This window comes from Primulina eburnea, chromosome 5 (genome assembly GCF_022965805.1).
Source record: "Primulina eburnea isolate SZY01 chromosome 5, ASM2296580v1, whole genome shotgun sequence".
Lineage (NCBI taxonomy): Eukaryota > Viridiplantae > Streptophyta > Magnoliopsida > Lamiales > Gesneriaceae > Primulina > Primulina eburnea.
The window spans coordinates 21,680,710-21,697,701 of NC_133105.1; the positions used below are offsets into that span (position 1 = coordinate 21,680,710).

The window sequence follows — 16,992 nt, forward strand, 5'->3', positions numbered from 1 at the left end:
TCGCCAGTTCAAACACTTAGACACAAATTCTGCAATATCTGATTTCATTTGTTTCCACCAGAATTGTGTCTTCAAGTCATTATACATCTTCCTGCCACCAGGATGAATGCTGAACCGACTACAATGTGCCTCTGACAGAATCTGCTGTCTCAACTCTGCAACATCTGGTACCACAAGACGGTTATTCACGTACAGCACATGATCATGTACATGATATTCTGACATATGCCCTGATCTGACCATTTGAATCGATCTTTGCACGTTCTGATCTCTTCTCTGTGCTTCTTTGATCCTCATAATCAAATCAGGTTCAACTTGGATCGTAGCTAGTCGGAGTGGCTTACTATCTGTATCAAATTTTAACCCAGACAAGCAGCATTTCTCAACTAAATTATTAACACCTATCGTCGATAAGGACAAGGCACCTACCTTTCGACTTAAGGCATCTGCTGCTGCATTCGACTTTCCTGGATAATATTTGATTCCACAATCAAAATCTTTTAGTAGATCAAGCCATCTACGCTGCCTCATGTTCAGTTCTGACTGAGAAAATAGATACTTCAGGCTTTTGTGATCGGAGTAAATCTCAAATTTTTCGCCGTAGAGATAATGACGCCAGATCTTTAATGCAAATACGATAGCCACCAATTCCATATCATGAATGGGGTATCGTACTTCATGTGGCTTCAGTTGTCTCGAGGCGTATGCGATCACATGACCTCGCTGCATAAGTACACATCCCAAACCTCTGTGAGAGGCATCACAATAGACAACGAAATCACCCGTACCTGAAGGTATCGTCAACACTGGAGCACTAGTCAGCCTTTTCTTCAGTTATAAGAAGCTAGACTCACACTCCTCTGACCAAACGAAGGGCATATTCTTCTGTGTCAATTGTGTGATTGACTTTGCAATACTAGAGAAATCTTGAATAAATCTTCGGTAGTATCCTGCCAGACCCATGAAACTGCGTATTTCTGGTACCGAAGCCGGTCTTGGCCAATTGATCACAGCTTCTACTTTACTCGGATCAACAGAAATACCATCTCCAGAAATGATATGCCCCAAGAATACAACTCGATTCAGCCAAAACTCACACTTTGACAATTTCGCATACAGTTGCTCGTTTCTCAACGTTTGCAAGACAATTCTGAGATGCTCTGCATGCTCATTTCTGTTCTTCGAATACACCAAAATATCATCAATGAAGACAATCACAAATTCATCCAAATATCTCTGAAACACTTGGTTCATCAAGCCCATAAATACCGCAGGAGCATTTGTTAAACCAAAAGGCATGACAATAAATTCGTAATGTCCATACCTGGTTCGAAATGTTGTCTTCGGTATATCTACATCTCGAACTCTGAGCTGATGATATCCGGATCGCATATCAATCTTAGAATAAACAGAAGATCCCTGTAATTGATCAAAGAGATCGTCAATTCTAGGCAAAGGATATTTGTTCTTGATCGTTGCCTTATTCAATTGCCGGTAGTCTATACACAATCGCATCGAACCGTCTTTCTTTCGTACAAACAGCACCGGAGCGCCCCAAGGAGATACACTAGGTCTGATATATCCCTTGGCCAGAAGATCTTCTAACTATACTTTCAATTCTTTTAGTTCGATGGGTGCCATCCTATACGGAGCTCTCGAAATAGGGACGGTACCTGGTACAAGATCAATACTAAAATCTACCTCTCGCACCGGAGGTAATCCTGGGATCTCATCTGGAAAAATATCTGCAAATTCCCGTACTACTGGCAGATCCGCCAATGCCGGGCTCGACTTCTGCATATCTACAGCATAAATAAAGAAACCATCTGCTCCTTTTTGTAACAATCTGTTCATAGTAAGAGCCGAAATCAAGGGAATCCGAGATCTGGAACCCTTCCCGTAGAATTTCCACTCGTCTGTCATCTCGGATCTGAATCTGACAATCTTATGGAAACAATCTACAGTGGCTCTGTACTTCGTTAGCATGTCAATACCGACTATACAATCAAAATCAGCTAGACCCAACACTATACAATCTAGGTCAATCTCATGCCCCTCAAACTCTAGAATGCAATGTCTAACTGTAGTTACAGATATCAATCCACTTCCCAACGGAGAATTAATAGACACAACATCTAGCAAAGACTCAACAGGCAAGGAATGCAATAATGCAAATCGTTCTGAGATGAATGTATGCGATGCACCTGTATCTATCAAGATATAAGCAGGATAACCATAAAGAGAGCAGTTACCTGCTATAACATCATCTGGTGCATCTTGTGCTTGCTCTTCTGTCAATGCAAACACTTGAGCCTGTTGCCTCGGAGGTTGACTCACTGTCTGACTACCTCGAGCTCTGGGTTGAGTCTGTATCTGCGGTGGCTGAAAGGAGTGAACAGATGAAGCTTGCCTCTCAGGCTGAGCTACGGATGCAGATGACCCTGCACCTTGAAATCTCTGTGAGCTTCTCTGGGGACACACTTTGGCGAAGTGCCCCTGTTGTCTACATATGTTACATCTCCCTGTCACTCCCTGGCACTGTTCAGTCGCATGTCTACCCTCACAAGAACTGCAGTAGACACCTGTATACCTGGTACTCTGATCAAAACTACTCTGTCTGGATCCACTGGAGCTTGACGAACTGCTCCCAGGTCTTTTGAACTGCTTCCCTTTTGCTTTCAACTGATCCTTTCGCCCGCTGCTACTACCGCCACTATCAAATCTAAGAGGAGGTTGTGCTGGAGGTAGTGGTGGTCTCGGACTCGGAGCAACATACGGAGCACTCCGTTGCCTAAGCAATCCTGCTTCTGCTCCTTTGGCACGGTTCAATGCCTCAGCGAAATTGTTGGGTCTTCCAGTATTTACCAACGTAGAGATATCGGGATTTAAGCCATTTATGAACTGATCTGCCACGGCTTCATCACTACCTGAAACATGAGGTGCAAAACGAAGCAAGGAAGAAAATTTAGCGATGTACTCTTCGATGTTCAGTTGCCCTTGCCTCAAATTTTCAAATTCAGCGCCTTTATCTTTACGGTAGGATATAGGAAAGAATCGCAGATAAAACTCTGTCTTGAACGTTTTCCATGTAATCTCCGTGCCACGCTGTTCCAATGCTCTTTTTATGTTCAACCACCAATTCTTAGCCACATCTTGCAGTTGATGGCCAATGAGTTTCACTCTTTTCTCATCATTGTATTCTAAAGATTCGAACAACATCTCGATATCCTCCAACCAGCTTTCACATTCGATGGCGTTTTCTGTACCCCTTAAGGTAGGTGGTTGTTGCGACTTTGATTGTTGCACTCCCAAGAGCAGGTTGTCCACAAGTAGTATAATTCGGTGAGTCCGAATATCGTATCCACAGGGAAGCTAAGGTAATTACAAGTCCACTACAATGTCTTTTTGTTTTTGTTTTTGTTTCTTTTTAATTTTAATTGAATCTTTAATGGGTAAATTTTAATTGTTCAAATTTAAATTTAAGTAGTTGAGATTAAAGGATCCACTCTTGGTATTTTAATAAAGTTAACATTAACGAACAATATTGAAATCCACTTAATAAAATGGTTCCAATATATTAAATAATCATATTTATATTATGTTATAAATTATAATCTTATAAGTACATAATAAATACCAAAACTTATAAATGTGGTCAAGTATTTATTGTGCTATATATATTTGTAAACACTAAATCAAGGTTCCCACTTTAAATGGTTGGTAAAACCAAACAAACATTTAAATGGTACCAATAAATTAATACTATAATATATTCATATATAATAAATCAAGGAATCCAAGTTAAATGGTTGGTAAAACCAAACTAACATTTAAATGGTTCCAAGAATTTAATATTATAATATATTTATATATAATAACTCAAGGCATCCATTTTAAATGGTTGGTAATACCAAACTAACATTTAAATGGTTCCAAGAATTTAGTGTAACATATAGCAACAATAAATCAAAACTCCCACTTATAAGTAGGGTATAAAAATGCTTAAAGAAATAAATATAACATAAACAATAAATAATGATTAAATAATATAAAACATAGATTCTTACCTTATAATAACCTTATTATCATGCCAAGAGCTTCACCTTATCATCTCAACTTTAGGAAGTTAGCTATTCATTATTCAAAGTGTAAAACTTTGAATATGAAATTAACATGCTAATTATATTTAAATGAAGAAATAAAAGAAAAATATAGAGAGAAATATTATGAACTCAAAGATTTGTTCATAGAATGAGGGATATCTCAATACATTACAATGCACCCCTATTTATAGCCAAATTTGGGGAGACAACCACAAATAAAATATTATTTTTTACACATAAGTCTTCATTGGTGTTCCAAGAAATTAATATTATATTGCACATCACTTTTGACAAGCATCTTCTCCGAATTTTCTTCTTCACATAAAATGAAACATGTGGATAATTGAGTTGTCTAGTTGTGGTATTTTTTTCAGAATATTTGACCAAGTAGTTTGAGAGATATGGTCAAAATACTAGAGCATGGTAAAACTGCCACTCCTTCGGTAACTTTAATTGTTGCTTAATTTGATCCCAATTGTGAGAGGATTTTTATCTCATGCTTGCCACCAATATTGTAGATATTAACATCAACTTTCTACAGGTCCAAGAATCATCTTAATCCCATTTGCAACGCCAAGGTTATTCTTGTTTTATCGAACCTGTAAAAATAGTAAAAACTTATAATTACACAACAACTTATATTTTATACAATTTATTATAAAACATATAATATTTAAAAATTTAATAAAACAAAAACTATATATTTATATTATAAAACATTTAATTAATGTACAATTTTTATGTTTATCACACCTCCCAACCAGCTTATTGCTAGTCCCTAGCAATTTAAGCGTTAATAGCAATACAAAACATATTGATTAATTTAAATAGAAATGTAATCAGAACTATCTAAGTGTTTAAATAAAATTTGAAAACTGTCAAAGTTATATCAAGATCATCATAATTATAATTTATGAAATAATTTGAGATGATTAATTCAAAGCTTATTTTAGGTAGTTAAATGTACACGGCCTTCAGAAATTCCTAGTAACAGTCTCAACTCCATATCCTCACAGGTTAATAAATGTTTCAATTTATGGCAACGATTTCTCTCATGGAGTTGGAATACAGATAAATGCTCAGAAAAATGGTTTACAGAATGCAGACAGACAAACGAGCCAAACTAATCAAAAGATAGAAAATCAATTGATTTAAAATCCAGTTGTTCTTATTATATTTTTTTTTCCTGATTTTTTTTTTTTTTACATCATGGAATCAGACTAAGTTTATGCTTTTTGACCACATATTTATTTAATTTGTACAATGTATTTCTCTCTTTCTTTTTTTATTTTTTTTTTTATTTTTTTATTCTTATGAGAGAAAAATGGGTCGCAGCATATAACTTAAAAATTACATAGATCTTCAACATCTTTCTTTTGTATTTTTCTTTTTTTTTCTTTTTTTTTTCAGGAAATATATATTTTTTTTTTCAAAATAAGAACTCAAGATCTAAACAATAGATAGTCTCTCTCATGATCAATAAAGGCTCGAAAGCTGTTTTCTCAGTCCTCTCCACTCACTCACAAAATATGTGTGAGTTCAAAAATTTTAGGCACTCTTATAAGGTATATCTTGGGCCATATACTTTACTACCTAATTTTATCACAATGGTTAATCACTCAAAAAGATTTCATAAATCATATTTTTATATTGATCAGAATATTAAAAATGACCTTTTTTCAAATAAAATTTAAACATTCTTAAATAGATTAATGCATGTTCTAATTTAAATCTTTCAAATATGTAATGTATGACATTTTTGCAAAAAATTACTAAGGTACAAACAATAAACATGGTTTTATTTTAAAATAATATTTAATTTTTTTTTAAATTTGTTTTTTTTTTTTTTTTATATGTGTTCTCCCCCCAATCAGAATATGACATTATCCCTAATGTCAAAATAGCTATTAATAAAGAGTACATAATGAAAGAGATATCACCTGGAACTTTATTGAAGATAACAAACTGAAACAAACGCAAACCAATCCACGACTTTTGAATCAATGATCCAACTTCCTTTTCTTACTGCTTGATTGCGACCAATTGATCTTTGTTATCATCGGATCAGGCTTATGAACAAAAGCTTCCAAATCATCAATTAATTGATCGGCAGTCGAAGCACAGATGAGCATCCGTCGTGAATTTTCTGAAATGAAATTCTGTTCCACAGCTTTATCAAGAAATGTCAACAAACTGTCATAATAATTATTGATATTCAACAAGCCCACGGGTTTATTATGGATATTAAGTTGTGCCCAAGAAACAGTGTGAAAAATTTCTTCTAATGTACCAAAACCACCTGGTAGTGCGATAAAAGCATCAGAATTTTCAATCATTTGAGTGATTCTTTCATACATAGAAGAAACTTTTAATTCCTCCCCAATCGTAACACCTGTAATATTTCCTTCAGCTAAAGCTATAGGAATAATACCCAATACCTGACTACCTCCAAGATGAGCAGATGTTGAAACAGATCCCATTAACCCAATATTACCTCCCCCATATACCAAGTGAATTTTTCTCTCAGCCAATATCTTTCCAAGATTATTCGCTGCTTCTACAAACACTTCATTTTTTCCAGGACTCGACCCACAAAATACACAAATATTTTTCAATGTTTGTGCAGAGGATCCAGTCATGTTTTTACTTTCCTTTTTTTTTTAATTTTCCTCTGGTTTTACGTCCAGAAACGGCTTCAACGCCTTCTATGAGTCGAGGATATGCTTCCCATCCAATTTTCTTATAAATTGGCAAACAGGGTCTTTTTTAGTCAGATTCCCAAGACTATGACGCTCATCATGAAATTGTTTCCATAAACGGAGAAGTTCAATATGCACATGTCCACTAGAATGCGTCTCAAGAGTCAATAAGATGTTATCTAAAGACTCCTTACTCAGCCCATTCTTAATGAAATCAATTTTATCTTCTCTGTTATTGGAAACACATCCCAAAGATCTGCATCGTTTGTCACAAGTCCATCTTGCACACTTATGACAAACCCCTAAACTTTTGGCCCTTCGTTTTTTCGCATAAGTGCTTTTTCCTAATCCAGGCAAATACCGAATAAGCAATGATTGTGGAACTTCTCCTCCTAATCGGACCTTAGCTTCTATTACAAGACGAATATCTTCTGGAATTCTTTTTGCATTAGTAATCTCAATCTTTCACACCTTCCTGCATAAATTTTTCTTAGAACATTTTCAGAAACAGAGGGAAAATATTTACAAATTTTTGAGAGAAATTTCATCCATTTTGAAAAGAAAAGAAATGATTTTTTTTTTTTTAAATTTTTGTATCAGCAATTGTGGGAAACTGATTTAACCGACTATGAGAGTCACGGAGTACCGTTATCCGCCATTTAACCGGGAAAATAAAAAGATTAAGAAAACCTGAAATTAAAACAAACAATAATCAAATGCAACACAAAAAAAAAAATCAAGGATCAGAAAGGGAAATAAACTCTTCTTGAAAGATTTCATTTTCCAAAAATGGTTTAAGCCTTTGTCCATTCACTTTAAAAACATCACCATTTTTAGGATTTTCAATATCCACAGCTCCATAAGGATACACATGCTTTATAACATATGGGCCTGTCCATCTTGATCGTAATTTTCCTGGGAATATGTGAAGTCGAGAATTATAAAGCAAAACTTTTTTACCAATCTCAAAAGATTTTCTAAGAATTGTTTTATCATGAAATGATTTGATTTTTGCTTTATAAATCCTTGAATTCTCATACGCATCATTTCTGAGTTCATCAAGTTCATTAAGTTGCAATTTACGCAATTTGTTGGCATCATCCATGCTTGAATTTAAAGTTTTTATCGCCCAATAAGCTTTATGTTCCAATTCCACAGGCAAATGACAATGTTTTCCATAAACCAACCTATAGGGAGACATATTCAATGATGTTTTAAAAGCTGTTCGATATGCCCACAGTGCATCATTAAGTCGCAGAGACCAGTCTTTTCTATTTGAGTTAACAGTTTTTTCCAAAATTTGCTTTATCTCCCTATTAGCTAATTCAACTTGTCCATTTGTTTGAGGATGATAAGGAGTTGTTACTTTGTGAGTAATACCATATTTTTTCATTAATGAAGCAAATGGTTTATTAACAAAGTGAGTTCCCCCATCACTTATCATAGCTCGAGGAATTCCGAATCTACTAAAAATATTTTCTTTCAAAAATTTGATGACGATTTTATGATCATTTGTTCGACATGGAATTGCCTCTATCCATTTGGAAACATAATCAACTGCAACTAAAATATACAAGTATCCAAACGACGGTGGAAAAGGTCCCATAAAATCTATTCCCCAACAATCAAATATTTCAATTTCAATGATAGGATTCAAAGGCATCATGTTTCTTTTTGAAATCGCACCCAATTTTTGACAATTTTCACAGATCTTGCAGATTTCGTGGGTGTCTTTAAACAAAGTGGGCCAATAAAATCCACACTGCAAGATTTTTGCAGCTGTTTTCTTTGAAGAAAAATGTCCCCCGCATGCTTCTGAATGACAAAATTTAATGACACTACTTACCTCATTGTCGGGTATGCAACGTCGAAAAATTTGATCCGGACAATACTTGAACAGATACGGATCATCCCAATAAAAGTTTTTTACCTCATTCAAAAATTTTCTTTTATCTTGGGAACTCCATTGCGGTGGCATTTTTCCTGTCACAAGAAAATTTACTATGTTAGCAAACCAAGGTGTAGTAGTAACTGAAAATAGATGTTCATCAGGAAAATTATCGTTAATTGGTGTCATTTCAAAAGATGATCCTGTTACTAGTCTCGATAAATGATCGGCTACGACATTCTCGGTTCCTTTTTTATCTTTGATTACAATGTCAAATTCTTGGAGCAACAAAATCCATCGTATCAGTCGTGGCTTTGCATCCTGTTTGGTCAACAAATATCTAATAGCAGAATGATCAGTAAACACGATAGTTGTTGATCCAATCAAATAAGAACGAAATTTATCTAATGCAAATATTACAGCAAGTAGCTCTTTTTCAGTTGTGGAGTAATTCATTTGAGCATTGTTTAAAGTTCTACTTGCATAATATATCACATAAGGCTTACCGTTTCTTCTTTGACCCAATACTGCACCGACTGCATAATCACTCGCATCGCACATGATTTCAAATGGTAAAGACCAATCAGGAGGTTGCATGATAGGAGCTGATGTTAAATGTCGAATGATTTTATCAAAAGCATTTTGACATTCTTGAGTCCACTCAAATGCACTGTCTTTTGTTAAGAGGTTACAAATGGGTTTAGAGATTAAACTAAAGTCCTTTATAAACCTCCTATAAAATCCAGCATGTCCCAAAAATGAGCGAATTTCTTTAATGGTTTTTGGAGGGGGTAAATTGGCAATGACATCAACTTTTGCTTTATCGACTTCAATTCCATGAGATGACACGACATGTCCCAAAACAATTCCAGAAGTAATCATGTAATGACATTTTTCCCAATTTAAAATAAGACCTTTTTCCTCGCATCTTTTTAAAACTTTTTCCAAATTTTCAAGACAATTATCAAATGTATTCCCAAAAACAGTTAAATCATCCATAAAAATTTCCAAACAATTTTCAACCATGTCGCAGAAAATGCTTAGCATACATCTTTGAAATGTTGCTGGGGCATTGCATAAACCAAATGGCATCCTTCTGAATGCAAATGTTCCAAAAGGACATGTGAATGTAGTTTTTTCTTGATCTTCGAGTGCAATGGGAATTTGATAATAGCCTGAATATCCGTCAAGAAAACAGTAGTAGGGATGACCTGCTACTCTTTCTAAAATTTGATCCAAAAATGGTAATGGAAAATGATCTTTTCTAGTGGCGTCATTTAATTTTCTATAATCAATACACATCCGCCAACTAGATGGGACTCGACTTGTTAACAATTCACCTTTTTCATTTTTTATCACTGTGATGCCAGATTTTTTTGGAACTACTTGTGTTGGGCTTACCCACTTACTATCAGAAATAGGGTAGATAATTCCAACATCAAGTAGTTTGAGAACTTCAGTTTTCACAACATCTTTCATGTGTGGATTTAATCTCCTTTGTGGTTGTTGAGATGTTTTTGCATTTTCTTCTAAGTGAATTTTGTGTGTGCAAATTAGTGGATTAATGCCCTTAAGATCTTTTAGTGTCCAACCAATTGCATTTTTATGTCTTTTAAGCATATCAACTAATTTACCTTCTTGATTACTTGAGAGTTTGGAAGAAATTACCACCGGATATGTTTCATCTTCTCCAAGAAATGCATACTTCAATTCTTCTGGCAAGGGTTTTAACTCCAATACTGGTGGTTCGTCTTTGTTCTCATATTTTTCATCAAATTCTTTCTCTGATCCTGGTAACGAGTGATACCTGAAAAAATCGTCAAGATCAATTTCAATATTTTCTTTAACAGTTTCAATTGAACAAATATCTAATTGATCACGAGTACTCCCTTCTTGAATGTTTTCTTCCACAAGAGTTTCAATAAGATTTTCATCTTCACTTTCATCTCCTTTGTCATGTGGTTGCTTACAAAGATTAAAAACATTGAGCTCCAAGGTCATGTTACCAAATGACAACTTCATTATTCCATTCCTGCAATTTATAAGAGCATTAGAAGTTGCTAAAAATGGACGACCTAAAATTACAGGAATTGCATTACAAGCTTCAATAGGTTGTGTATCTAAAACTATGAAATCGACAGGATATACAAAGTTATCAACTTGGACCAACACGTCTTCTACCATACCTCTTGGCACTTTAACAGATCTATCAGCAAGTAAAAGTGTTACCGAAGTAGGTTTTAACTCGCCTAGATTGAGTTCTTGATAAACTGAATATGGAAGTAAATTCACACTAGCTCCAAGGTCAAGCAAGGCTTTTTTAATCTTTCGTTCTCCAATAATACACGAAATAGTAGGACAACCAGGGTCTTTGTATTTCAAAGCATTATTATTTTGAATGATTGCACTTACTTGTTCGGCTAAAAATGCTTTCTTTTTCACATTCAATTTTCTTTTCACAGTGCACAAGTCTTTCAAAAATTTGGCATATGATGGTACCTGTTTTATTGCATCTAATAAAGGAATATTAACTTTTACTTGTTTAAAAATATCATATATATCAGAATTCAAATTTGATTTTTTTGTATTTTTCAATGCATGAGGGAATGGTGGTGACACTGTCTGTTGAACCTCCTCTTCGCAAGTTATGGGTTCCACTTCCTTACCCTTTGGAGTTGATTTATCATCATCTTCACAAGGTTCAAGAATGGATTTTTCCACAACCTTACCACTTCGAAGGGTAATAACAGATTTTACCTGATCCATCGGTTGAGTTCCAGAAGTTCCAATTTGTGTATGATGATCCTTGGGATTAGGCAGAGGTTGTGAAGGAAATTTACCTTTTTCATGAACATTAAGTGCAGATGCAAATTTAGCAAGAGTATCTTTCAAGTCTGTCATGGTTTGAGCAGTTTGAGTATTGATAGACTCTTGCTTTGCAATGAAAGAATTCAATGTATCTTCCAAATTTCTTTTCGGCGGAGGAACATAAGGTGCATAATTTTGAAAATTTTGTTGATTTTGAAAATGTGGTTGCGGAAATTGTGCAGCATTATCATTCCTCCAACTAAAATTTGGATGATTTCGCCAACCTGGATTGTAATTTTGAGAAAATGGTTCAAAATTTGGCCTTTTGAAATTGTTCAAAACATTGGCTTGCTCATGGAGACATTCTTTAAAAGAGGGCAAAGTGGGACAATCTTTTGTAAAATGATCACTTGTATCACAGATGTGACACACAATTTCTTGAACAGATTTTAATTGACCATTCTTTTTCAATTCAAGTGCCTCAACTTTTCTTGCCAAAGAGGTAAATCTAGCTTGAAGATCATGTTCATCTTTGAGAGTGTACATACCTCCACCAGATGTAGGAGATTGAATCTTGTTTGATGGTTCGATTGTACCTATAGTGTCCCAATTTTGAGCATTTTCAGCTAATGAATCGAGATACTCAATTGCCTCGTTCGGATCTTTATCTTCAAATGTTCCATTACACATAAATTCAACCATTTGCCTATCTTTAGGTGTTAAGCCTTCATAAAATTGAGAAACAACTCTCCAAATTTCAAAACCATGATGTGGACAAAGATTAAGCAATTCTTTGTATCTATCCCAACACTGATAAAAAGTTTCTCCTTGTTTTTGAGTGAAAGTGATGATTTGCCTTTTGAAAGAATTTGTTCTATGAGATGGAAAAAACTTTTTCAAAAATTGTTGTTGCAATTCATCCCAAGTTCGAATGGATCCCGATCTAAGATTTTGTAGCCAAGTTTTAGCTTTATCTTTTAAAGAAAAAGGAAAAAGCTTAAGGCGAATGGTGTTCATGCTACAATTTAGATCATTATATGTGTTGCACACTTCTTCAAACTCTCGTAAATGCATGTATGGATTTTCAGAATCTAAGCCATGAAAGTTGGGTAAAAGTTGGATAATACCAGGCTTAAAATTGAAATGAGATGCATCAGGGGGAAAAACTAGACATGAAGGTGCACTAGTACGTGTAGGATTCATGTGATCTCTAAGTGTTCTTCGTCTATCATGATCATGTTGAGATTGAATTTCATCTTCATTTTCTTGGATGGGTTCTTCCGCCATGTTTTGTAAAAATAAAGGGTTATTTCGAATGAGTCGACCACTAAGTGTACGTGACCAAATGCTCATGCAAATGCAAAACAAAAAGAAAAAAAAAAAAACACACAAAAGCAATAAAAAGAAAAATAAACTTTAAACAATATTAAATAGACTTGAAATTAAATTATACTTCCCCGGCAACGGCGCCAAAAACTTGTTGCGACTTTGATTGTTGCACTCCCAAGAGCAGGTTGTCCACAAGTAGTATAATTCGGTGAGTCCGAATATCGTATCCACAGGGAAGCTAAGGTAATTACAAGTCCACTACAATGTCTTTTTGTTTTTGTTTTTGTTTCTTTTTAATTTTAATTGAATCTTTAATGGGTAAATTTTAATTGTTCAAATTTAAATTTAAGTAGTTGAGATTAAAGGATCCACTCTTGGTATTTTAATAAAGTTAACATTAACGAACAATATTGAAATCCACTTAATAAAATGGTTCCAATATATTAAATAATCATATTTATATTATGTTATAAATTATAATCTTATAAGTACATAATATATACCAAAACTTATAAATGTGGTCAAGTATTTATTGTGCTATATATATTTGTAAACACTAAATCAAGGTTCCCACTTTAAATGGTTGGTAAAACCAAACAAACATTTAAATGGTACCAATAAATTAATACTATAATATATTCATATATAATAAATCAAGGAATCCAAGTTAAATGGTTGGTAAAACCAAACTAACATTTAAATGGTTCCAAGAATTTAATATTATAATATATTTATATATAATAACTCAAGGCATCCATTTTAAATGGTTGGTAATACCAAACTAACATTTAAATGGTTCCAAGAATTTAGTGTAACATATAGCAACAATAAATCAAAACTCCCACTTATAAGTAGGGTATAAAAATGCTTAAAGAAATAAATATAACATAAACAATAAATAATGATTAAATAATATAAAACATAGATTCTTACCTTATAATAACCTTATTATCATGCCAAGAGCTTCACCTTATCATCTCAACTTTATGAAGTTAGCTATTCATTATTCAAAGTGTAAAACTTTGAATATGAAATTAACATGCTAATTATATTTAAATGAAGAAATAAAAGAAAAATATAGAGAGAAATATTATGAACTCAAAGATTTGTTCATAGAATGAGGGATATCTCAATACATTACAATGCACCCCTATTTATAGCCAAATTTGGGGAGACAACCACAAATAAAATATTATTTTTTACACATAAGTCTTCATTGGTGTTCCAAGAAATTAATATTATATTGCACATCACTTTTGACAAGCATCTTCTCCGAATTTTCTTCTTCACATAAAATGAAACATGTGGATAATTGAGTTGTCTAGTTGTGGTATTTTTTTCAGAATATTTGACCAAGTAGTTTGAGAGATATGGTCAAAATACTAGAGCATGGTAAAACTGCCACTCCTTCGGTAACTTTAATTGTTGCTTAATTTGATCCCAATTGTGAGAGGATTTTTATCTCATGCTTGCCACCAATATTGTAGATATTAACATCAACTTTCTACAGGTCCAAGAATCATCTTAATCCCATTTGCAACGCCAAGGTTATTCTTGTTTTATCGAACCTGTAAAAATAGTAAAAACTTATAATTACACAACAACTTATATTTTATACAATTTATTATAAAACATATAATATTTAAAAATTTAATAAAACAAAAACTATATATTTATATTATAAAACATTTAATTAATGTACAATTTTTATGTTTATCAGTGGTCTGAAGGACTGAAATCGTTTTAACAGAGTCTCCATGGGTGTAGCAGTAACGTCCATCGGATCCCCGGATGTGCTACCCTGTTCTAATGTTGTGGGTCGTAGAGGCACTGCTGCTCTTCTAGGAGGCATGTATCTGCTATTCAACAAATTAGTATACAAGCTATACAAACTGTCTCAGCCCTCCTCTGATCATTTACCTTTGATCCAGAATCGGTTCTGATTCAGTTTATTACACGCTGTAATCAATCAGATAACAAAGAACATGTAATAAAGAAAGCAATAAACATGCTAGCACATCATAAGCAAGAAAGAAGACTCGATCTACCCCGCTCATTCTATCTTATCTCAATCTAAAGGATCTATCGCTCTGATACCACCTGTTGTGGGGACCCGGGCTCTAATTCTTGTTCTTGGGATTAATTGGATCTATGTTATAAAAAGTGGGTCAAATTTTTGCTTTTTACATTAAATCAACTGTAACTAAACAAACATAAGTTCTTAATTTAATTTACAATATGAAACATAAAATACATGTCTTGGTCTATACAACTAGTGTTCACTACCATCTAAACTCAAATGATAGTACAAGTCTAACAAAAGAACCACTAGTCCTCTGCTGCGCCCGAGATCACCACGCTATCACGATCATCGTTGTCTCGACCCAGATCCTGCCCCACCTGTTGTTAGGCACACATACAGACATAACAACAGCCGGAAAACCGGTGAGAACAAATCCCAGTATAAACATGTATACATGCATTAAAACAGTCTAAACACATGAAACATGCTAATATGAATATCATTCATATATAATTATGCAATGCGAATCTAATCATGTCTAAACTCGACTCGACTAGAACTCTAGGGATCCCGGTGTGAATAAGACGATCTATCACCTACCCTCCCAATCGGGGTGACGGTATGTCTTATTCCTAGACTTCGGCCTGATCTGTATCCGCGTCTACAATAGGGGCGGTGATCTTCCCCTAAGCTGTGATATCGCCGAACGTCTAGAAGTCTGGATGATCTCTCAGACTTTCCTATCTTATGCATGAATACAAAATCTGTAAAGAAGCATGATCATCTTAATGCAATGCAACATGATCTGTAACAAAGCATAGCAAGATTTGCATACAAGTTCTAGAAACAATTCTATAACAATCATAATCATATCAAGATATAGATAATAAAACAAGTATGTGATTTTCGTTGGGAAACTCAAATGTGATCTCCTTTGAGTCGTGATTCCCCAAACAAAACATGTACTATACCTTCTTGTCGCTCGTAGGGAATGAAGTCTCGTATTCTCGATATTGAATCTGTCAAACCAAATCTGAAATGAAATAAATACAATGCACCATATCAACTTCTAACTCAAACGAATACACCTATTGATCAATATTCAATCCCGGTATAAATCAACGGCGTAACGGCGGATTTTCGACACACCGATCACTCCAACTCTCGCATATATTCACAATTCATAGTCTCAACTCATAATCATCATCATAAGCACATGAGAGTATTCAAAATCTGCATACTTAATTCTAAATATGCTGGAAGAATAGTAACGATATCGTATGACATCCGATAATCGATCCGTTTACGTTTCTACAACATCTACCATCTCAAGAACATAGTATGAAGTTCAATTCATCATTTTCCCATCACATAAATATCAAAACATGCTGGAATTGAATGAAACTTACATTACTTTGTAGCTAATAATGAGAGGAGCTCAAAACCGCAATCGGATTAAAGTTTGGATGTATAAATCTTACAAAATCACAATTTTAAGTGAAGGAGAAACTTTGGGAGCTTTTTCTGAATCCTTCCCCTTTCTCTCGGTGGTTGCTACTGAAATGAGGAGAAAAGAGGACACCTCTATTTATACCTAGCATGTCTAAGTACACATGGCTTGTTCTTTGAAGTACATGTCTCGCGCATATGCGCGACATCACCCGCGCATATGCGCGAGACCTACTGGTCTCGGCAATGCAGAATTTAACACTTCGCGCATATGCGCCACTTTTCTCGCGCATATGCGCCATTGTCACTGGAGGTGTCGCGCATATGCGCCGCTTCTTTCCGCGCATATGCGCCAATGCTACTGTAGATGTCGCGCATATGCGCCACTTCTTTCCGCGCATATGCGCCAATTGTTCTGTCCAAATTTTAAGATTTTCTCCTTTTTTTCCATGTATTTCTTATTCTCATCTCACTTAACACTCCTCATTATATATATATGCATACTCATATATTCCGAGTATTATGTCAGTGAGAACTATTAATCTCGAGCCTTACAGTTAGGCTCATCATGGCCCTCTTCAAGAAGCTGACCATACCTCATAGGTGGTCTCGAGACTTTCTCGGATCTTTTAGGAGCTTGTATCTCCTCTCTTGGCTCTTCTGGTGTGGGTTCTACAATTGTGGGTGTCTCTC

The 16,992-nt window shown here is 34.6% G+C and overlaps 1 pseudogene; it reads right to left on the reverse strand.

The window, feature by feature from the left end:
- LOC140831437 (uncharacterized) overlaps nucleotides 1-16,451 on the reverse strand; it is a 42,409-nt pseudogene extending 25,958 nt beyond the window's left edge.
- Between the last annotated feature and the right edge of the window lie 541 nt (nucleotides 16,452-16,992).